At 40.4% G+C, this 23,212-nt stretch overlaps 1 long non-coding RNA gene across 1 annotated transcript in view; it reads left to right on the top strand.

Moving 5' to 3' along the window:
* Nucleotides 1–3,445: 3,445 nt before the first annotated feature.
* The window catches only part of LOC138832111 (uncharacterized), a 39,719-nt gene continuing 19,952 nt past the window's right edge, over nucleotides 3,446–23,212 (top strand). Inside the window, exons 1-2 of the long non-coding RNA XR_011373510.1 lie at nucleotides 3,446–3,528; nucleotides 5,460–5,950. This is a non-coding gene — a long non-coding RNA (uncharacterized lncRNA). The remainder of the gene's footprint in view (nucleotides 3,529–5,459; nucleotides 5,951–23,212) is intronic.

The following is a 23,212-nucleotide window of genomic DNA, read 5'->3' as shown; positions in this document are numbered from 1 at the left end:
GATTTTAGGGCCTCCAGTAGCCCTTCAAACTTGGCAGTTCTCCCTCCACAGATTCAATCAAGTACATGTGATTATTCAAAGTTTACTTGCTGCCAGATTTTGCATTTACAAAAGTGACTTACATGGTACAGTACCAACAAATGGATTTTGTCAGCCACAAAAGGGTAAACACAGCTGTTTTCTTTACTCATGGAAAGGACAGGAAACTAAAATTATCGGGTAGCCTGTGGGCATTGCAGTTAAGTTCTTACACTGATTTTTCTAAATAAATTATTATGTCTTACTTGGATTAAATAAAGAATACTAAGTATAAAAAAACAAAACAAAAGTTTTAGGGTAGGATTTTTGTAACAACTTCCTAAAATAGACTAAGGGGAGCCCAAAGCTATTTAAATAGTTTTTTAAAGTATTTATTTAAAACCTGTTATTGAGTAAAAAGAAAAATCTAATAATCTCCATAATTCATTCATATTAAAGCCGATGGCCCACATCAATAAACCTAGCTAGTCAGGAAGCTGAGATCTAGGAATTCCAGGGGTCAAAGCCAGCCCAGACAGGAAGGTCCATAAGACTCCTCCATCTAATTAACCGCACAAAAAAAACTAGAGCTAGAATTGTGGTTCAAGTGGCAGAGCCAAGTGAGCAGAGCTTCTGTCTGAGTGACAAAGTTAAGGAAACCCTAGTACTCAGGTCAAGCCCCAGTCCCAGTACATATACACACAAACATCTTAAGGCATTGTGTGATTTTTTTTTTTTTTGTCAGTCATGGGGCCTGAACTCTGGGCCTGGGTGCTGTCCCTCAGCTCTTCAGCTCAAGGCTAGCGCTCTACCACTTAAGCCACAGCTCCACTTCTGGCTTTTTCTGCTTATGTGGTGCTGAGGAATCGAACCCAGGGCCTCATACATGCAAGGCAAGCACTCTACTACTGAGCCACCTTCCCTGCCGTGTGATTTTTTTTTAAATATCCACTGAATTCATACAAATAGATAGTCTTCAAAATGTAATCTGTAAAATCTCTCCCAATTTAAATAGCAGAGAGAAAACTAAAACAGTAAAATATATATTTATATATAACATTATTTTCAGTTTTTATTGTGTACTTGAATTACATTTGAGTTTAGCTCAGTAAGAAATATCCTTGTTCAATAAGATCTTAGCAACTAATAGTAACTTTTACATTTCCTAATGTATTTATTTTATACTGACCTAAGATGTGAGTAGTCATTAATTTATTCATTTGTCCATTTATTCCTCTACTTGTAGAAATATAAAATATGTGTTTATGCTATAGTCCTACCTCAGATCAATTCACAGTTTACTGGGAAAGACTGATATTTTCTAAGAATTACAGAATTCCTGAGGAAAAGGATAGTTGAAGTTTGAAGTCTTCTTCCAAACCTCAGGAGGTGATGTATGGATCAGGCTGGTAGACAGCCTATAGATGGGTCATTAAAAATGACTCTGGCAATCTCTGTCTCTTAATTTATGTATTTACCCTATTTGCATTTAAATGTAATAATCACTATGTTATAGTTTAAGTTTGCCATTTTATATTCTATCTTTTCTTCTCTTTTTCATTTCTCCATTTTAATTTCTGCCCTCTGCTGGATTTCTGTGGCTCTTTAAAAAATTGTATCTGGCTAATATGTAGTGTTTCTATGGTATCTTTTTGTAAAGTCTACTAGTGGTGGCTTTAGTGATTACATTATGTATACTTTATCACTGCCTACCAGTAGAAATCTTTTTTTTTTTAATCAAAGACTTTATTGGATAAATGTTACACCATACATTTAACTCTGAGCATACGAAGATAAGAAACAATTTGTCATTCAAGTCTACGAAATGAAGTGGGCTTGTGAAGATTTGGAGCACAGATACAAGGTAGTATGATATCTTATATAAGTTCTTAACACTACAGTAGAAAAAATGGAAACAATGCAAATAAGTTCCTTTAAAAAAAAAAAGTAGTATGATGCAAATCTTAATCTCCTTTATATACTGTTTGACTTGTTTGCCAGTCCTGGGGCTTGAACTCAGGGCCTGGGTGCTCTCCCTGAGCTTTTTTACTCACAGCTAGTATTCTACCAACTGAGCCACATTCAGCTTTTTGGTGATTCATTGGAGATAAAAGAGTGTCATGGACTTTCCTGCCCAGGCTGGCTTCAACACACGATTCTCAGATTTCAGTGTCCTGAGTTGCTAGGATTACAGGCATGAGCCATCAGTGCCCAGCTTGCTGTATGCCCTTTTAATCTCTCCATTTATAAGTAGTTATCTTGAATATTTCCTCTATATGTATTTATGACCACATTAAGCAATGTTATGATTTTGTTTTGTCCTACATTATCTTGAAGACTAAAAGAAAAAGGCAATATATGATGTCTAGCCATTTTTACCCTTTTCAGTTTTCTTTTCCTTTCCTTTCTCAAATTTTCTTTTTCTGAAAAAAAAATTCCTTTCTATTAGAGAACTTCCTTTAACTATCTTTTTATGGTAGGTATGATGTAAACAAATTGTTTTTTTTTCTGAGAATATGTTAATTTTGTTTCTTTACTTTTGGAGAGTATCTTCTCTGGATAGGGAATTCTAACACTATGCTAATTTGGTTGGTTTATGTTTTGTTTGGGCAGATAGAATCTTGCCATATAGCTCAGGCTGGCCTTGAATTAACTGTTCTTTCTTCAAGTTTGCTGATTTTTTTAAAAAAAATTGTGCTCTCCTTTATACTTCTGTTGAGTCAAATAGATGTTATTTTTCAGTTCTAGAATTTCCACTTGTTTTCTTCTTTATAGCTTCTTTTTTTTGGTGGAAATTTGATTTACAGCCTCTGAACTCCTATTTTTTTAAATATGTTAATTATTGCTCAAAAAAGTTATAGTGGTGTTTTTTATTTACACAACACACATACACATACATACACACACACATACATACATGTGTATTTTGTTGTGCTAGTGAATGAACCCAAGGCCTTGTACATGGCAATACAAGCTTTCTACCACTAATCTTCAGTTTTTGAGACCAGGTCTCAATATATAGCTGAGACTGCCCTCCAACTCATAATTCTGCAGCCACAGCCTCCTAAGTGCTGAAATTACAAGAATGTACCACCTTGCCCAGCTGTGATGGGTATTTTATGACAGCTGTTAGATAATTCTAGTATTTTTGTCTTCTTGGTGCTGGCATCTATTGATTGTCCTTTTCTCATTGGTTATTTTTCTGACTTTAGCTACAATGAGTGGTGTGTCTATTGAAACCTATATAATTAAATATTTATTGTATATGAGGCTCTGGATATTAGCTAAACCTTTTCTGTTAACTGGCAAAAGAGTCACAGTTCATTACTGCCAGATAGCGATAGAAGTTCATTGCGGCTCCTCCCTACTGCTGGGCAGTACTGGGGATTCTGAGCCACCAGGAGGAGTCTATTGATGTCACTCAAGAAGGACAGGCATGCCTCACTTTTGCTGCCTACATGCCCTCTGCTGACACCAAGGGGAGAGGTGAAAGTCTTGACTCATCAATAGGTATCTTTAATGTACAATTATTCAGTACAATCATTCTGGTGGGAAAGTTGGGGTGCTTTGTTAAAGTCTGGCCTAGAGTACAGTCAGAGTTTCCCATTTGGCCCTTACTGATGGGATAGGACTAAGTTTTTTATGGTGTTAGGCTGGACTAGAGTGACTATATTCTAAAAGCGTTCTCATACTGGAGAAAAAGGAATTACTAACAAGTGTTTTCTAAAAGTGTTATTTTACCAAGTCTGACCCTTGTCTGGTCCTTTGACTAGAAAGAACTGGGTTTTGTTGTTCTGTCTGTCTGCTGGATTTTTCTGGGTTGCCTCCAAGTACTTGCTAAATGAGGCAAAGGCAAAGACAAAGCCAGGGGATTTGCTATTGTGTTGTTCCTTGAGTCTCAAAGCCTCTCACCGCCTGCTTTGTTCTCTCCACTATTTGGAGTTTTCTAGTATGCATGTTTTCTAAGTTAGATCCTAATATTGGGGTTGTACTTAGGGTAGAAATAAGAAAAAGTACATCAACTCCACATTTCCTGAAGAAACTATTCTTCTCCCATGTTTTTCTGGTGCTCAGACATTCTCAATTTAAAAGAGTTCAACTTGATATGTATGTACATATGCACACACACACACACACACACACACACACACACACACACACACACACACACACACACAGAGCCAATGGTGCAAAAACAATGCCCAAACTGAAATACTGGAGAAATCATACTTGGAATTTTGAATTCAGATCTTTTCCTGGTATGGTGATATTCAGGTCAATCCTCACTTGTAATTCCACCTGTGAGCTAAGCCAAGTGTTCCAGGCAGGCTAAGCTAAGATTTGATTTTTGGTAATTAGTTGTACCAAATGTATTTTTTATATACCCATAGTTTCAATTTATGAGATTGTCCAGAGTAACCTTATTGGAATTGAGGGGCATCTGTATAATAACTGTTCTCTAATAGCTTGATGCCAATATGAGTTCCATTTACTAACAGGTAACCTCAAATACTGTCTCTATCTGTCTGTCTGTCTGTCTGTCTGTCTGTCTATTTTTTATGCATGCCAGTACTGGAGCTTGAACTTGAGACCTGGGTGCTGGCCCTTAGTTTATTGTTCATGACTGGCATACTAACTCTTGAACCATACCCCCACTTCTGGTTGTTTTGGTATTTAATTGGAGATAAGAATCTCATGAACATTCCTTTCCAGGTTGGCCTCAAAGTATGATCCTCGGATCTCATCCTGCTGAGTAGCTAGGATTGCAGAAATGCGCTACTAACACTTGGCTTTTAAGAAACCTTTTAGTTGGCATAGATGGCCTTGAACAACGGTGAAAAAATTGGCATGGACCAACACAAATTCAAAAATAATTCTACTCATTACCCACTGGCCTCTGATTGACCCTGTAATCTTACTCTGACATGACTACATCCTTTATGATTTTTTTTCTTGTATGGTTTTCATCTATGCTAGATAAATGCTTGAACATGGAGCTATGTCCCCAATTCTATCACTCTTTTATGTTCCAGTCTTTCTGTCCTTCTCTGCCTCTTCTCTCTTCCTTTGTCTTTTATTTTCCAGGTTTCATTGTGATTGTTTTAAAAGCCATGTCTGTTGGCAAATATACCCCCAGGGCTAGAGTTACAGTATTTCATCACAGTTGTTCATCACAGATAGAAGTTGATTATTTTGTAGCTCATAGCAAACTTATAAAAGCTTCCAGAATTCATTAGGATTTTCTTTCGGGAAAATCCTAATAAATTAAAAATGTTTGTTGTCTGTTATAATAAAAATGAGTAAAGCCACTAGTTGTGTCCATAATCCTTAAAGTACCAAAGGTATTGAAATTCTCTATCAGGCATGCTTTATATCAGAACTTAGAATTTATCACTTACTGTGATTGTCATTTGCTTTTGATTTTTCCTTTCTATAAACAGACATGCTCTTATACATTATGCTCACAGTAGCTGCTGGGCAGCCAGCTGCAAAAGAAAACACAGTTGATATTCAACCAAGATGTTTCTGCCTGAAGCAATGTCAAGAAAGGCATTACACTCAGCCCTTCTTCAGTGAGATCATCATGCATGTTCTTTAGAGCATAACCTACTGGCCTCTTAACCTACTTGCTCTGGAAGCCCCTGTTATCACAAGACTCAAAGCAGTCAATGAAGTGTGTGCTGTGTTCTCATCAGTATCCAGTCAAGTTACAGATGTGCCCATTATGGTACATTTTATTAAAGCCAAGGAGGGACTAAACGACAATGTATTGTGTGAGTCTTGATATCCTTCAGTTGCTGAAGCCAATCTGGTTAATCATTAAACTTCCAAGTGATCATAGAGTAAGCTATTAACTGATAAATGCAAAATACAAACATAAATGATGAAAGGAACCTCTCTGTTAGAACCAAATACAAGGAAATATGTTAAGGTTAGTAATCTTATATTACATAATTATGATCTTATTATCCATAGCCATATTTTTATTTATAATTGACAAAGAATGTAAAAGGTTGATAATAACCTTTATTGGCAATACAGAGAGAGAATAGCCACTTTGAAACATGGACAACTGGAGATAAATTGCTAAGCCTTTTAGGAGGGCAATTTAATATGGTCTGTCAAAATGGTAAATGTACTTATTGTTTGATCTAGTAATTCACTGGGGATTTACCATACAAGATGTAATTACAAAAGTATGTCTAATTATATGCATACAGAAATGTTCGTTGTAGTGTTAATTATAATTACAAAATTCTCCAACTACCCAAGCATCCAGTAGTAAATCAACTAAATGGTGATATAAAAATGAAATTATGAGCACTTCTCAAAAAGAATGAGATTGAGTGATACCAATGGCTCATACTTGTAATCCCAGCTATTCAGGAGGACGAGATCTAGAGGATCACAATTCAAAGCCAGATTAGGATAGAAAAATCTTCAAAAATTACTAGAAAAAAGCAGGCTGGAAGTATAGCTCAGTTGGTAGAGCACCACATATAAGCAAGCAAGCCAAGCAGAGTTTGAGGCTCTGAATTTGTATCTCCAGTATGGGATCACTGTTGGTGGTCAGACACCAGTAGACTTCCTGGTGATTGGCTATACCTGCCAAAGGCAGCCTAGGCCCACCACCGCGTTTGTGGAGTTCATATGTGAGCATTAGGGTATCTAGAAATACTCTGGATGTCATAGTAATGTCAGTCAAACATGTAGTTGTTTTTAAGTTCTTTGTTTTTATTGAAATATAACTTACATTTGTAATAGTACATACATACCACATCACCTTCATCTGTAATCTCCATCCAGATGAAGTGCCCACAGATTTCCCTGTATCACCTTCAGTCAGTGGGCCACAGAAGGAACCACTATTCTGGTCTGTAACAAACACTTAGTTTAACCAAGCCAACCATTAAACAGTTGAGATGTGTAGACGGGGCTGGTGAAGGAAGCAGGGAAAATTGCATTTGAATGTTCCATTACTTTAAAATGCTCTTGTTACTTTATAACTTATCTTCCTAGTGCACTGTGTTCTTTTTAAAAGTTATTGTGTGAAAGGACTTAAATTTAGTGTATCTCTTTTAAAGATTTTTTTATAGGGTTTTCTTTTTGTAATTTATTTGTGCCTGAACTTTCAGCATGCTTCACAGATTAGAGAAAAAACAACCCGGAAGAAGGAAAAGAATTACAGAATTTTTTTTCATTCTGCAGTATTTCTTACTGCTTTTATTTGGTATCAACACTTAAGTCTACATTGTCACAAAAACATATGTATGCATATGGAAATACTATTGTTTCTTTTTTTTATTGTGAAAATACTGTAAAGAGGGGTTACAATTACATGGGCAAGATAATGAGTACATTTCTTATCAAGCATTGTAGCCTCCTCCTTTGTTTCCCCTTCTCATCCCTTCCCATCCTCCCCCCACCTCCCCACTGAATCCTCCCCACCCCCTCCGCACTAAAGTTGTAAAGTTGTTTTAGATATAACGACTTGTACATCTCATTGTTGCAATGGGTCCACCTGTATCCCTATTTAAACGATTTGTTTTTCCCCTTCCCCTCCACAAATTATACCAACATCAAATATAGTGAAAGCAGGGGTTATACTGTGGGGGAGGGATATACAAAGCAACAAATAAATAATCTTATAAATGTGTTAGAAACAATCCCATGAAAGAAAAAAAACATTTGAGTACATATCTTAGGGTTCATTTCCCTAACATCACCTTATCTGACCTTTTCTGCTTGACTCAGACATATACTAGATATTGCAAATAAGGGAAAACCATGGGACCTATGTTTCTTTGGGCCTGGCTTACTTCACTTAATATAATTTTTTCCAAGTCTTTCCATTTCCTAACAAATGGGGCAATGCCATTCTTTCTGATGGAGGCATAGAATTCCATTGTGTATATATACCACATTTTCTTGATCCATTCATCTATTGAGAAGCATCTGGGTTGGTTCCATATCTTACCTATAGTAAATAGTTCTGCAATAAACATAGTTGTGCTGGTAGCTTTAGTGTGGTCTTGTTTGTAAACATTTGGGTAAATGCCCAAAAGTGGGATTGCTGGGTCATAGGGGAGCTCTATGTGGAGTCTTTTGAGGAACCTCCATACTGCTTTCCAAAGTGGTTGAACAAGTTTACATTCCCACCAACAATGCAGGAAGGTTCCCTTCTGTCCACATCCCCTCCAGTATCTGTTGTTATTAGAGTTCTTGATTATAGCCATTCTAACTGGAGTGAGGTGCTATCTCAATGTTGTTTTGAATTGCATTTCTTTTATGGCTAGGGAGGTTGAGCATTTCTTTATGTGTCTACTGGCCATCCTTCTTTCCTCTTCAGAGAAGTTTCTCTTTAAGTCTTTAGCCCACTTATTTATTGGGCAGTTGTTTCTTTGAGGATTTGTTGTTGGGGGATTTAATTTTTTGAGTTCCAAGTATATTTTAGATATGAGACCCTTGTCTGTTGTATGGCTAGTGAAGATCTTCTCCCAATCTGTGGGCTTTCTATTGATCTTGCTAGCTATGTCCTTTGCCATGCAGAAGCTCTGCAACTATTGTTTCTTTATCCTTGAGAATAAATGAAGGAAGCTGGTAGAGTGTGAGCATAGAGATTTCAGGGATAAAACAAATTCTAAAAAGTTTTGTTTTTTTCTTTTGGTTGGTTGTGGGGCTTGAACTCTGAGCCAGCTCTTCAGCTCAAGGTGAGCACTCTACCACTTGAGCTACAGCGCCACTTCTGTTTTTCTGGTGGTTTATTGGAGATAAGAGTTTCATGAACTTTCCTGTCTGGGCTGGCTTTGAACCACAGTCCTCAGATCTCAGCCTCCTGAGTAGCTGGGATTACAGGCATAAACCACCAGGGCTGGCAATGGATTATCTTTTCTTTTGAGGTTTTTTTTTGTTGTTGTTGTTGTTGTTGTCAGTCATGGGGCTTGAACTCTGGGCCTGAGCTCTGTCTACTCTGGAGTCCCAAAGCACCAACTTGAATGAGGCTGAAATTGGTCTCCATTTCAAATGGAGTGTCTGAAACACACACTAAGCACAGGTGGTAAGGGAGCTCCTCACACAGTTTCAACTTCTAGTTATGGTGGGACTAACTGACCAAGAGCAGATGCCCTCTGCTGGCATCTGCAGGGACTGAGTACACTCTACTCCACCCCAATTCCCTGCTGAGGAGGGAGCAAAGCAACAACCAACCTGCAGGAGGCTGGAGGTGGCAAACAGCCCTGCCTCCTACAGAATGGCTTAGGTTCAGCATCCCTAAGATGAAGCCCATATTCCCTAGATGGGGACAGACCAGGTAGATGAGGACACTGGCAAAGTATATTGTTGTGTTATACAGGAATTCGATTTCAAGATACAGAGAAGCCACATTTTGAGAGGTTGAATCCAGAATCTTTATTAGAAAGCTGGCGACTGTGAGCAGACAGACACATGTTACAACCTCAAATGCACTTAATATTGTTAGCAAACTGAGCCATGAGGGTAGTACAGAAAGAACCGAAAAGCAAGCTCAACAGAGCAGATCAAGTTTAATAGAGTTGAAGAGGGAGCCAGTCACAAGACATGAGGTATGTTGTAATGGCAGATGACCCCTAAATCGTCAGGTGGTAGAGTCACAGGGAGCGTGAGAGTTTAAAGAGTCTCATGAGTTCATGGCACAGCTCTGGCAAGTCCAGTAACCTAACGTCTAAGTCCCCACCTCTCCCTCTAGGAATTCCGGCGTGCCTATCATCTGGGGTGGGGATGGGATTTCACTTCGGTTTCTGGAAAGTCCCTCATCCACCAGGATGCCAAGATGGCACCAGTTAGATCCGGTATCCATATTTCAGTTTTTTAACAAATAACAAAAGGGCTACATTCAGAAATTAGAACTGAAGTAAGGAGGTCAGGTCTGGCTGGTGACATACTGGCCACGTGGTGGTGGATGGTAGGGTCTGGCATCTTGTCTTCATGCTGGGCGAAGGAAGGGCCCCGCCCATCTCCTGGGAAGCAGGTGATGGGCGTGCCTGGATCCCTGGAGGCAGACCAAGCACTTCGCTGATAGGTTACTCAACTCGTCAGTCGGGCCCTATGTAGGCCCGGACCAGCCCTGATGCCCTAGGACTATGCTACTAGTGTCTCTGTGATCACGTTCTGTGTCCTGTCCTCCTGGCTGGTCTCCCGTCATCTTGGTGTCCCAATTCAGCTCTCCACTGGAGCTGAGTTGGTTTGTTGGTATATTTGTTGTTTCTTTCTTTCTCCCAAGACTGTTTCCTGGCTGTGTTATGTGTATTTGGGGGCTACAGGCCTTTGTAACAACGGCCAGCCTGCAGACTGCTAGTGTTGTAATAAAGACTCCAGTATTCCATCTTCCAGAATGGGGCTTCTGGAATAATTCACCTTACAACAGAACTAGGAAGTAAACTTGGAAAAAGTCATGTACTCAGCCCTCCATCACCTCCTATAGATGTTAATTACAAGGAGACTTAGGGGTTAGGTGGGGGGTGTAGCTGAGGAGGTGGGAGGGAAGGGATGGTAGGGGAAGAAGAAAGGAGGAGGCAACAATGCTGGCTAAGAAATGTACTCGTTACCTTGCTCCTGTAACTAACCCCCTTATACAGTATTTTCACAATAAAAAACTTAATTATTTTTTAAAGGAGACTTAGGAGAGGCTCTGTTCAACTGATGTCTCTTTTGAAATGCAAAGGGCTGTAAACTTGGGTCAAGGATGTGAAGTTTGGGGGCGGAGAAAGAAAGCCCTAAACCTATGAACCTTGTGTTTCAGGCAGTTCCAGCAATATCTCCTGTTTTAGAATAATAAACACCCGTCTTGGCCACCCAGAACCACAGTTTAAAGACTGGGGGTTGCTAGGTGAACTGACCACATACACTCCCTCAGCTCAGAAAAAATAAAGACAGCAGATACAACTGCCATCTTAAATTCTTTAACTCCCATTTCCTAGCTGGAGAGCAGGAAATGTTTCTCTTTCCTCCATTTCTCCCACTTTAATCCTCTTTTACTTACTCAAAGTTTTGCTAAGTCGTGTGTGTGTGTGTGTGTGTGTGTGTGTGTGTGTGTGTGTGTGTGTGTGTGTGTGTGTGTGTGTGTGTGTGTGTGTGTGTGTGTGTGTGTGTGTGTGTGTGTATGTGCTGGTATTAAACCCAGGGCCAGGACACTGTGCTTTTGTTTTTTTCCCCAGGTAAGAAAAGCAGTCTTTTCTATCAAATAGAAACATCTTAAACATTTTCAGCTCCAGATTCTTCTAGATTCTTGCTAAGCCCCATTTGCTCTGGAAACTTGCCAGCAAAGATATAAAGCCCCAGCACTTGCCTAGATTTGCCCATCAAGATGTAAATGTTAGTTCCTTTCCCTTGCACTGGTGTCAAATTTGAGCCATTTATGAATAGGTAGGTTGTAAACCTGAGCTTGGCCAATCCTAGTACAGGGGCAGAGCCTGTTGTGCTAGGGATAAAACCTTAGCAACTGCCTTTCCAGCATGCTTGTTTACTTGGATTATGCTGGAAAGGCTGGATTCTTGTCAATAGCATTCCCTTCTGCAGAAATAAACTTTGCCTTGGCAAATTCCTTTTGACTTGGTGTCCTAATTCCTACATGACAACCCAGTATCCGGAGGCATTTCTATTTCTTTTTTTTTTTGGATCCAGTCGTGGGGCCTGAACTCTGGGCCTGGGCGCTGTCCCTCAGCTCTTCAGCTCAAGGCAAGTGCTCTACCACTGAGCCACCTTCCCAGCCCCGGCATTTCTATTTCTAACAAGGCTGGTGCTCTACCACTTGAGCCAAAATCTCCACTTCCAGCTTTTTGCTGGTTAATTAGAGATAAGAATCTTACAGACTTTTCCTACTGGATCAGGCTTCAGATCCTCAGATCTCAGCCTCCTCAGTAGCTAGGATTACGGCGTGAACCAATAGCACACAGCATCTTCCTAAAACTTTTACCTTGTGAGAGGCTACATTTTTGTTACACATCCTGAGATTGCATTTCACGCATGGATCTCAAGCACTTGTTATTTCACAGGGAAAGTGGGGAACTGAGAGAATCCCTCATCCATCTTTTGGTGGCAACAGTAACCTGTACTCAAGCAAGGTATATTTGGAAGGCTCAGTATTAGTTATTATATTAATCATTGTTATTTATACTAAGCTGTAATTTTAAATAAGCCAGTCTGCCATTATGGGTCTGTTTCATTTTGGGGGAGACAGCTGGCTAAAAAGGCGATCATAAAAACATGAATTATAATGTATAAATAAAACCTACCAGTGAAGGTCTCCCAACTTTGCTGGAAGACCTACTTTTGAGGTGTCATTAAATATCTTCATTAAGTTACAATAGTTTCAGATTACTGTGTTATAAGATGAGAGAACAGAAAGCCACCTTTTGAAAGGTCGAATCTTGGAGTCTATTAAAAAGGTGGTACTGCACAGTGGACTCCAGTCTCAAAGACCAGCAGCCAGCAAATACACTTAACACTGTTAGGAAACTGAGCCATGAAGGTCAGAGAGGAAAGAAAGGACAAAAACATATCAACAAACCAACTGAGTTCCAATGGAAAGTTGAAGTGGGACACCATGGTGACTGGAGAAGAGCCAGGAGCCAGGACAACAAACACAGAGACACGTGGCATGGCGTAATGGCGCCTGACCTGGTCCTGGTCTAAACAGGGTCAGGTCAGGGGGCAGAGTCACAGGACACTCCCAGTCCCAGGCATTGGACTGACAGATAGTCCAAGTCCTCATCTCTGCCTTCAGGGGTTCAGGCACACCTATCACCTAGAAGGCAGGGGCTCCATCTTCCCCCATCAGGAAGACAAGATGCCAGACTCTACTACCCACCATGTGACCAAGATGGCGCTGGCCAAACTCAAACTCCCTATTTCAACAGTACCAAACCAACTACACAAGAGAGAATTGTTGCTTCTGGTAAAATCTGACTTTTTAACCAATGATCTAAGAAAACTGTAAGTGTATGTCTTCAGACAAGAGTCATTGGCATGTCTGCCTGCATTCCCAGACCTTCTATGGATAGACTTAGAAGCCACTAGACAGGTTTTGTTTTTCTTTTTTTTGTGTGTGTGTCGGTCATGGGGCTTGAACTCTGGGCTTGGGCGCTGTCCCTGAGCTCAAGGTGAGCGCTCTACCGCTTGAGCCACAGTGCCACTTCTGGTTTTCTAGTGGTTTATTAGAGGTAAGAGTCTCATGGGCTGCCCGGGCTGGCTTTGAACTGTGATCCACTAGTGCCCGGCTGTTTTCCTTATTCAGATGAATTTATCTGCTTCATTTCTAGCTATATTGTTGATTTTTCTCTAGTGATATTGGAATAGGATAAGATGGTTGTACAGAAACTCAGTCGTGAGAAAAAAGAGAAACCACATTTTGAGAGGTCAAATTGGGAGCTTTTATTGGAAAGCTAGTGACTGCAGGTGGAATCTTGTCATAAAGAACTACAGGCCCTCAAATACACTTAATACTGTTAGAAAACTGAGTAGGAGAGAAAAACAATACCAACAAACCAGAGCAACTCCAATGGGGAGCTGAAGTGGGACACCATGGCCATCAGAGGAGAGCCAGGAGACATGAGGCATGGCCTAATGGCATCTGAGCTGGTCTGGGCCTAAATAGGGTCAGTGTCAGGGGGCAAGGTCACAGGAAGCTTGAGAGACTCACTAGTTTAAGGCACAGGGCTGACAGGTCCATAGCCTATCATCCAAGTCCACATCCCTACCTCTAGGAATTCAAGCATACCTATTGCCTGGGGATGGAACTTCCCTGCCTCTACAATGAAGACATGAAGGCACTGATTAAACCCAATTCCCTATCACCCACCACATGGCCAAATCTCCTTATTTCAAGATGAACAACTTGTCATGTTCTACAAACTTAAGTAAAATGAATAACAAAAGAAGTCACAGAAAATCATACTCAAAGTCAGCCCCTCCATCTCCCAAAGGATGCAAAAAAAAAAAAAAAAAAAAAAAAAAACCAGACTCCCATTTTCTTTTCTTTTCTCCAGTTACAGGGACCTGGCAGAGCTCCAGGAAGACACTGGCAAGTTAAACAGAGGTAAAAGCAAATAGTTGCCTGCATTTTTTGTTAATCAGAAACAAGAAATTGGAGAACTTGTGGAATCTAAGAGTAAATCTATTCTACTAATAACGTATAATGAGTTTGGGTCCAGGATATTCAATTTAACTATAGGAGAATGAGCAATGATTGGTTCACCAGTAAAAAGAGTCCCTGGCCTCCACTAAGGCCTATCCTCTCTTCTCACTGTCCCCTTGCTGTCTTTTATTATAGGTGGTCACACAAAGGTTATGGGCTAGAGGCTTAGTTCCCAGTGTGGTGATGCTGAGAGATGGAGGGCATGTTTGCTCTCATATGCAGAGCTAGGTCTAAAATACATTGGAACATGAAGCCGGGTGCCAGTGGCTCATGCCTGTAATCCTAGCTCCTCAGGAGGCTGAGATCTAAGGGTCATGGTTCAAAGCCAGCCTGGGCAGGAAAGTCTGTGAGACTTTTATCTCCAATAAACCACTAGAAAACCGGAAGTGGCGCTGTAGCATAAGCAGTAATGCGTTTGCCTTGAGCTGAAGAGTGCAGGGACAGTGCCCAGGCCCAGAGTTCAAGCCCTGTGACTAACAAACAAACAAACAAATAAATAAATAAACAAATAAATAAAAATACATTGGAACATGATAAATTATACAGGATTCTAGGCATTCACACACAGGACCAAAGAAGGACATTCTTAAGAGAGGAACACAGAGGTACAATACCTATGTGCATCTGATCATATAAAATATACTTATCAAAATGAACTCCAGGAAATGGAAACAAGAGTGTTTTTTTTCTTTGTTGCTGTTTTTGTTTACTTTTTTGTATTGTTTGTCCATTTAGCTGTCTTTGGAATGGTAAGAGAGGTTACAGAAATGGAGGGACAAATGGAAACAAATGCAGCTGAGGTACTCACTAGACACTATGTTGAAAATGAACTATACAACTGGTAGGTGGAGATAGGAGGGAAGAAGTGGGAGAGAGTGAGGGAAGAGGTGACATTGTCTAAAAAGAAATGAACTCTTTATCTGACTGATGAAACTGTCCCCCTTTGTGCTTTACTTTATAAGAACAATTTTTTAAAGGAGGCAGGGCCTGGTGAGAAGTGGTTGGTTCATTAGGGACAATCCTCAGAAAAGTCTTTGAGAGTGTGACAATTCTCACAAGAACAAGTTTTTGGCAAGCAGTAATCACTGATTTCCCACTTTCCTAGTCCTTAATTAATGAGATTAATTCCATTTCCAGATCAATCACTTCACACTACCTTTTATAGATAATATTAGATTCTGTGTGCTTAGGGCCATGATGAACAAACAACATGAGATTAAATTAAAAGCAAGAAAAAAATTGATCAATTTTAGACAGGCAGTAGAGCTGTATGAGGTACTGAAATATAAAATGACGGACTGTTTTATGGTACACTTATTTTTATACATAGAATGAATACATTTGAAAATAGCAATTAAATCATGTGATGATGGCTCATAGTTGAAATCCTAGCTACCCTAGAGTCTGAAATCAAAGCCAGATGAGCCAAATAAATTTGAGAGACTCTTATCTCCTATTAACCAGCAAAAGCTGGAAGTAGAGATATGGCTCCAGTAGTAGAGCACCAGCACCCCCCCCAAAAAAAGAGCTAAACAAGAGTGTAAAGTCAGAAGAAGATGAAGGAGAAGAGGAGGAGGAGGAGGAGGAGGAGGAGGAGGAGGAGGAAAAGGAGGAGGAGGAGGAGGAGGAAGAGGAGGAAGAGGAAGAGGAGGGAAAAGATAAATGACTAATAGATACATGACAACAATCCACAGCAATCATCAAATCAAATCAAAACCACAATGATATTCACTTCATCCCTGTAAGAATGTCTTATACTTAAAATAAAAAAGTGCCGGCAAGGATGTAGACAAAAAGAGAAAGACAATACTTGAACACTGTTGGTAGAAGTGCCATCATAGCTGAGTGACAGGCCTGGGCTACTGCAGTTTCCGAGATGGAGTCTTGCACACTTTGCTAGACTGGACTGGATCTGCAATTTTCCCACATACATGGGGTGACATTGTACCCAGCCTCTGGTTGAGAAGAGGGCTTGTGAATTTTTTCCCAGGCTGGCCTCAAACCAGAATCCCTCCCAGGCTCAGCCTCCCCAAGGTTAGGATTACAGAAACGTGCTCAGCTTTTTGTTTGTTTGTTTGTTTGTTTCCTTTCTTTTTTTAATGGTAGCACTCAGGGTCTTTTGCTTAATTGGTAAACACTTGACCACATGAGTCGTGTTCCCAGCCCTTTCGGCTTTAGTTTGCTTTTTAGATACAGTCTCATATTTTCGTTCTGGTAATCCATCCCCATATGTCACCTGGATAACTGTGATGATGGTCACAAATGACCATATCTGTCTTGTTTTTTGAAATAAGGGCTTGCTAACCTTTTGCCCAAGCTGGTCTTGAAGCTTTGAACCAGGATTTTCCAACCTCCACCTCCCAAGCAGCTGGGATTACAGCTGTGCAATCACTGGAAGCATAGTTCCCATCCTTCCAAGCATATGGCCCTCCCAATGAAGGGACAGGAACATGGCATCCAAGGCCAAAGTCCTCACCACCTTTTCCTAGTATTGCCATCTGAGGGCCCCCATCTAAAGCATTCCAGAGCACATGGTACATGGGAGCGTATGTTGGTCCTTCAGCATCTCTGTAGCATCAATTACAGATGTGCCACATTCACCATCCTCTGGGCTGAGGTAACTAATAGGAATGTATTCTGCCCTGCCAAGGACTAGATTATTCTAGAGAAACCCTTTTAGAGTTCCCTCATCTTGTGAAATATGTTCCCTTCATAGGATGATTATCGGATGTCTTAGTTGGGAAATGCAAGGTTTTTTTTTTTTTGTTGTTGTTGTTTTGCTAGACTTAGGATTTGAACTCCAGGCCTCAAGAGTTGGGCTGGACCTCTACCACTAAAACCATACCTCCAGCCCTGCATTTTGCTGGTTCTTTGGAGAAAAAGTCTTAGGGACTTTTCTTTCCCTGGCTGTCTTTAAACCATGATTCCCAGATCTCAGCCTCGTGAGTTGCTAGGATTACAGGTACTAGCCTTAGACTCGATTTTAAAACAAATCTGTAGATTTCCATATTTTCTTGTCATTTCTGACCTCAGAGATGCTAGAAAGCTCAAAGCCTGGAACATACACTTGACCTGGCTTGGCCTATCCAGGCTGCATCTGCCAGCTGAGAAGGCTAAAGAGCATATGTCCATACAACTACGAATTTCCTCTAATGGTCAAGTTACCCACTTTGCTGCCTACTTCCAATTCAGCCCAGCTGCAAAGAAAGTAGGGCAATGTCTTTGTATTTTTTAAATCCCATACATCTTTTCAAATAAAACTGTGCCACTAAGAGTTTTAAAATTGAAGTCTGCCCTGACGACGTATTCAAGTGAAGGCGTGTGCATAAAAACTGCACAGACGCTGAAAAGAAAAAAGGTCAGCAGGAACACTAACTTTTTCAATCCCTGTAATGGTAGAGAGTGGAGAAATGCTTCTTTTTTTCATCTCTTTTAAATTGCCCAGTCTTTTTCTTTTTTGTAATAACTTGATTGCATTCATATGTCTTTATTCACTTTATTCATTCAGTCCTGGCCAATCCTGCTGCATAACCATGGCAGGCCAGCCTCCCCAATGGGGGACTGGGATAGATTTTCCTCCCTTCCTCCCTTTCTCCTTCCCTTCTTCCTTCCCTCCCTCCCTTTCCTCAGCAGTCTACTGGGACCAGCAGACAGCTACTGCTCATTTCATCAAAAAGCCTTTCTGTTCATGTTGGGTTGATGCTCTGTGAGGATACTGGACACACAGATCCCCTTCTGTCTCTTAACACACTCATAAACAAGGTAGGAAAAAAAAAGGGTAGATAAATGTGATTTAATCTAAGGAAAGTATGGCAAAACTCCCTTTCTGCCCTCCCAGCTAGGTACTGAGACCCAAACCTTTTGTGCTGGGAGGAGTTTCACACAATCGTTGTTTTGGATTGGCCAGTGTGGCAGTTTGAAAGATTGCTCCTTCCAGTTCCACAAGCTAGGCATTGTTTCCTATTCGCATTTTTTCCTCTGCTTATAGAGTCTCATTTTTTCACACTTACATTAAATAGTGCAAAAACTTTTTGAGGGGAACAATGCCAGGGCCATTCCAAAACAAAATGCAAGATCCAGGGCTGAGGGGGAATGGGGGCAGGGGGAGGGGACGGGGAGGGGGGCAGCCAGTCCCAGGGCCTTGATAGACTGAGGCAGCAAGGTCTGAGCTGGAGCTAGTTCTGCCTCGGCTAGCTGTCATGCGTGGAGTGCAGGAATAGAGGCTTTGGGGTCTTGGTCTTCTACTCTTGAGAAGTGGGACTTTATCTTCCAAGAGAATGGACTCTGCTCCCAACTTTTGAAAGTCAGTTACGGATGTGACACACATAATTTTTAAAAAAGTGTCTCAAAAAATAAGCAGGAAAGCTGGGGTCCTTTCAACGTAAGTGTAAGGAGTGTTTAAGGTTTTAAATGAGTGCTTCCTAAGTGTCAGTACCAGAAAATGTTAGGAAAGTGTTCAAGGTTAGAGCAAACAATAAGAGTCAGAGGAGCAAACGACAATAGGCAGGATTTATTAGAGAAAACCTGGGAGCGTCTCTCCATGTCCCAGCTGTGGTCCCAAGAGACAGCTTCTCACACAAACCACAAGGTTTTAAGGGGATGGACAGAGGGAGGGGTGAGGCTGTTGGAAAAAGCTGGGGGAGGAGTGTGGGGGCTGTTGCTGATCAGTACATCTGGGAGTTGTCTGTCATCAGAGACCGAAACTTAAGGTCAGGCTGTGATGATGAAATCCCCTAGGGGCCTAGGGCAGTGAGGCCTGACAGCAAAAGTTGTTTCCTTGTTCCCATCAATAAGACTCAAAATAGAAGTCTTTCTCTTTTGCACTTTGGTTGAGTTCTTAGGGAGGTGAACTGGCTGGTATGAAGGGGGAAAATGAAAGTGCATAGAAGACAAGTATCATTCATACAGCAAGCAGGTTTTTAAAACTAAAGTTGATATAAATTATCCCTCGTAGCTCAGGTACAACTCTGCCACATGTAGAGAAGGAGAACTAGTATTTATTACATTGTTCTAGGTAAGGAAGGACTTAATAGAGTATATTTTATAGAACTATTGGTGAGATGGCTCTCAACATTTCTTTTTTTTTTATTTTTATGTTTTTGTTTGTTATTGTAAAGGTGATATACAGAGGGTTTACAGTTCCATAAGTAAGTTATGAGTGCATTTCAATTTGAACAAAGTCACCTCTTCCCTTGCTTTCTCTGTTTTCCCTCCCTGCCACCTGTTGTATAGTTCATTTTCAACAGTGTCTATTTAGAGTATCACTGCTGCATTTGTTCACCCTTTGTCTCACCATTTCTGTGCTCCTCCTAGTCCTCCCCCAAACAGATAAACTTACAAACAACACAAAATGTACAGAAAACAAAGACAGCAACAAAGGAAAAAAATTGTTTCCATTTCTTGGAGTTCAGTTAGATAAATATCATTTTATATGATCATATACACATAGCTGTTGAGCCTTTATGAGCCTTTTTGTTGTTGTTGGTGGTGGTGGTGGTCCTGGGGCTTGAACTCTGGGCCTGGGCGCTGTCCCTCTGCTCTTCAGCTCAAGGCTAGTGCTTTACCACTTGAGCCACAGTGCCACTTCTGGCTTTTTCTGTTTATGTGGTGCTGAGGAATCTAACCTAGGGCCTCATGCATGCAAGGCAAGTACTCTATCACTGAGCCACCTTCCCAACCCGAGCCTTAAAAAAAAAAAAAGATATGGAATTGATTCTAAATTTCCTTTAAAAGGTATACTTATGGAAAGAGTACTGATAATAAGTTTACAATTATTAATATGTTCTCAGACATTGCTGTACTTTGCATTAGTTCACCAAATGCTCACACTGACCTTAAACAGTAGGTGTTATACACTGACCTTAAACAGTAGTTTACTGTTACTATTTTACTGAGAAAACTGAGGAACAGAATAACTTGCCCAAAATTAAATAGTGAGAGTTGAATATATTAACAAGAAGTAAACCCAGCAAAATACCAATAATCTTCTCTGGGATGGTTTTATGGTTCAGCTTAATTCTTTACATCTACAAGGTTTTTTTTTTTTTTTTAATTTTTTTATTGTAAAGATACTATACAGAGGGTTACAGTTACATGAGTGGGGTAATGAGTACACTTCCTCTTGAACATTGTTACCCCCTCCATTGTTTTCCCCCTACCATCCCCTCCCTCCCTCCCTTCCCCAAGGTTCTTTTTTTTTTTTTTTTTGATTGTGATTAAGTGATTACTTAATTTCCGGAAATTCACAGTATTGTGGAATAATGATGCTCATTTAAAGTCACAAGTTCATTCTAACTTTCCTGGAGCAAATTGTCTATCACAGTCTGTAATATATAACGGTGCTCATATGTTATATACCATATATGTGATCAGTAGCATGGGGATATTTGATAGTGGTTCAACCAGATGAGTGGGAGTTCTTTGTTTCTTAAGTCCTGTTAGTTTTGTCATATCACCTAACATTTTGGATTTATCATCCACTTATCAGGGAGACCATGTACTGTTTGTCTCTTCGTTCTTGGCTTACCTCGCTCAACATGATTCCTTCTAGCTCCATCCATTTCCCTGCAAATGCCATTATTTTGTCATTTCTAATGGCTGCATAATATTCCATTGTGTATAGATACCACAATTTTTGGATCCATTCATCTGTGGTGGGGCATCTAGGTTGTTTCCATATCCTAGCTATTGCGAACAGTGCTGCAATAAACATGGAGGTGCACGTGTCCTTGTATATTGGTTCCTGTTGTTCAGGGTAGATGCCTAGAAGTGGTATGACTGGGTCGTAAGGGAGGTCAATCTTTAGCTTTCTAAGGACCCTCCAGACTGCTTTCCAAAGTGGTTGTATGAGTGTACATTCCCACCAGCAGTGTAATAGCGTTCCTCGTTCTCCACATCCCCTCCAGCATTTGTCGTTGGCTGATTTGTGGATGTGGGACATTCTGACTGGGGTAAGGTGGTATCTCAGGGTTGTCTTTATTTGCATTTCCTTCACCACCAGGGATGATGAACATTTCCTCATGTGTTTCTTTGCCATTTTTATTTCTTCATTTGAGAAGTCCCTCTTTAGTTCCCTTGCCCATTTAGTAATTGGTTTGTTAGGTTTGGGAGGGATTAGTTTCTTGAGTTCCCTGTATATACAGGATGTTAACCCCTTGTCTGATATATTGCTGGTAAATATTTTTTCCCAATTAGTTGGTTGTCTTTCTAGCTTGGTTGCGATAGCTTTAGCTGTGCAGAAGCTTTTTATTTTAAGGTAGTCCCATTTGTCGAGTCTCTCTCCAATTTGTTGTGACCCTGGGACTCTGTTCAGGAAGTTCCTTCCTGTGCCTATTAGTTCAAGTGTCTCTCCTACTCTGTCCTGCAGTAGTTTCAGAGATTCAGGTTTAATGTTAAGGTCTTTAATCCATTTTGAGTTGATTTTGGTGCATGGTGATAGGCTGGGGTCCACTTTTAGTTTTCTGCATGTGGCTGCCCAGTTTTCCCAGCACCAGCGGTTGAAGAGGCTGTGTTTCTTCCATTGTATGTCTTTGGCTCCTTTGTCGAATATCAGCTGGCTGTAGGCCTGTGGATTTATTTCTGGATCTTCTATTCTGTTCCATTGGTCTTCGGGTCTGTTTTTGTGCCAGTACCATGCTGTCTTTGTTATTATAGCTCTGTAGTAGAGTTTGAAGTTTGGCATGGATAGCCCTCCCATATTGTCTTTATCCCCTAGAATTGTTTTGGCTATTCTAGGTCTTTTGTTGTTCCATATGAATTTTTGGACTGTTTTCTGTATTTCAGTGATGTACGTCATTGGGATTTTAATAGGAATTGCATTGAATTTGTATATTAGTTTTGGAAGTATTACCATCTTTACTATATTAAGTTGGCCTATCCAGGAGCATGGGAGGTCTTTCCATTTCCTAGTGTCTTCTGCAATTTCTTTCTTTAACTTTTTATAGTTCTCATTAAATAGTTCTTTTACATCTTTGGTTAGGTTAATTCCTAAATATTTTATTTTTCGGGAGGTTATTGTGAATGGGGTTGCTCCCTTTATTTCCCTCTCTTCCTGTACATTATCAGTGTATAGGAAGGCGACTGATTTTTGTGGGTTTATTTTGTATCCTGCTATTTTGCCGAAGTGATTTATGATTTCTAAGAGTTTGGGGATGGAGTTTTTGGGATCGTGGAGGTATAGTATCATGTCTGCAAAAAGGGATAGTTTAACTTCTTCTTTCCCTATGCGGATCCCTTTAATGTCTTTTTCTTGCCTTATAACATTTCTTGAAGTAGTGATACTAGCACTCCTATATAAAGCATAGTTTAACAAAGTAATTTTGTAATAATCCTTTGGTTCTGCACCATATAGTCTTCCTATCTAAAGCACATCGATGACAATGATGATGACAATGATGACAACGACAAAGACAGTGGTGAAGACAACTTGACAATGATTTAAGATGAGCCAGAAGCAAGTGTACTTCTAACTGCTTTAGAGATTTAGCAAGATAATGGTTTGAGCCCAATAGTTCAAAGACAATCTGGGAAAAACAGTCTTAAAAGATATTCTGAGACAGGAGAAAGGAAGGAAGGGAGGGAGGGAGGGAAGGAAGGAAGGAAGGAAGGAAGGAAGGAAGGAAGGAAGGAAGGAAGGAAGGAAGGAAGGAAGGAAGGAAGGAAGGAAGGAAGGAAGGAGGGAAGGAAGACAAAATGATAGCACCCATGGCACTAACGCCATTTACAAACTCATCACGTGGTTTTTTCATCACTGAAGTTCAGAGATCCTCATGACAGTACCAAGAATAATAGTGCCACCTAGTGACAGTTTTAGCTATTATCTCTAAAATGACATGACAAGTTGTGTATGTGTGCCAGTCCTGCAGCTTGAATTTTGAACCTGAGCTTCTTTTGTTCAAGGCTAGTGTTCTATCACTGGAGCTACAGCTCCACTTCCAACTCTTCTGGTAGTTAATTGGAGGTAAGTCTCACAGACCTTCAGACCCGGGCTGGCTTCAAAATACCATCCTCAGATCTCAGCCTCCT

The sequence above is a fragment of the Dipodomys merriami genome, unplaced genomic scaffold (genome assembly GCF_024711535.1).
Source record: "Dipodomys merriami isolate MVZ:Mamm:240054 unplaced genomic scaffold, mDipMer1.0.p SCAF_2, whole genome shotgun sequence".
NCBI classification, from domain to species: Eukaryota; Metazoa; Chordata; class Mammalia; order Rodentia; family Heteromyidae; genus Dipodomys; species Dipodomys merriami.
Note: the sequence above shows the minus strand (reverse complement) of the source record. Positions and strands in the feature narration are given on the sequence as shown.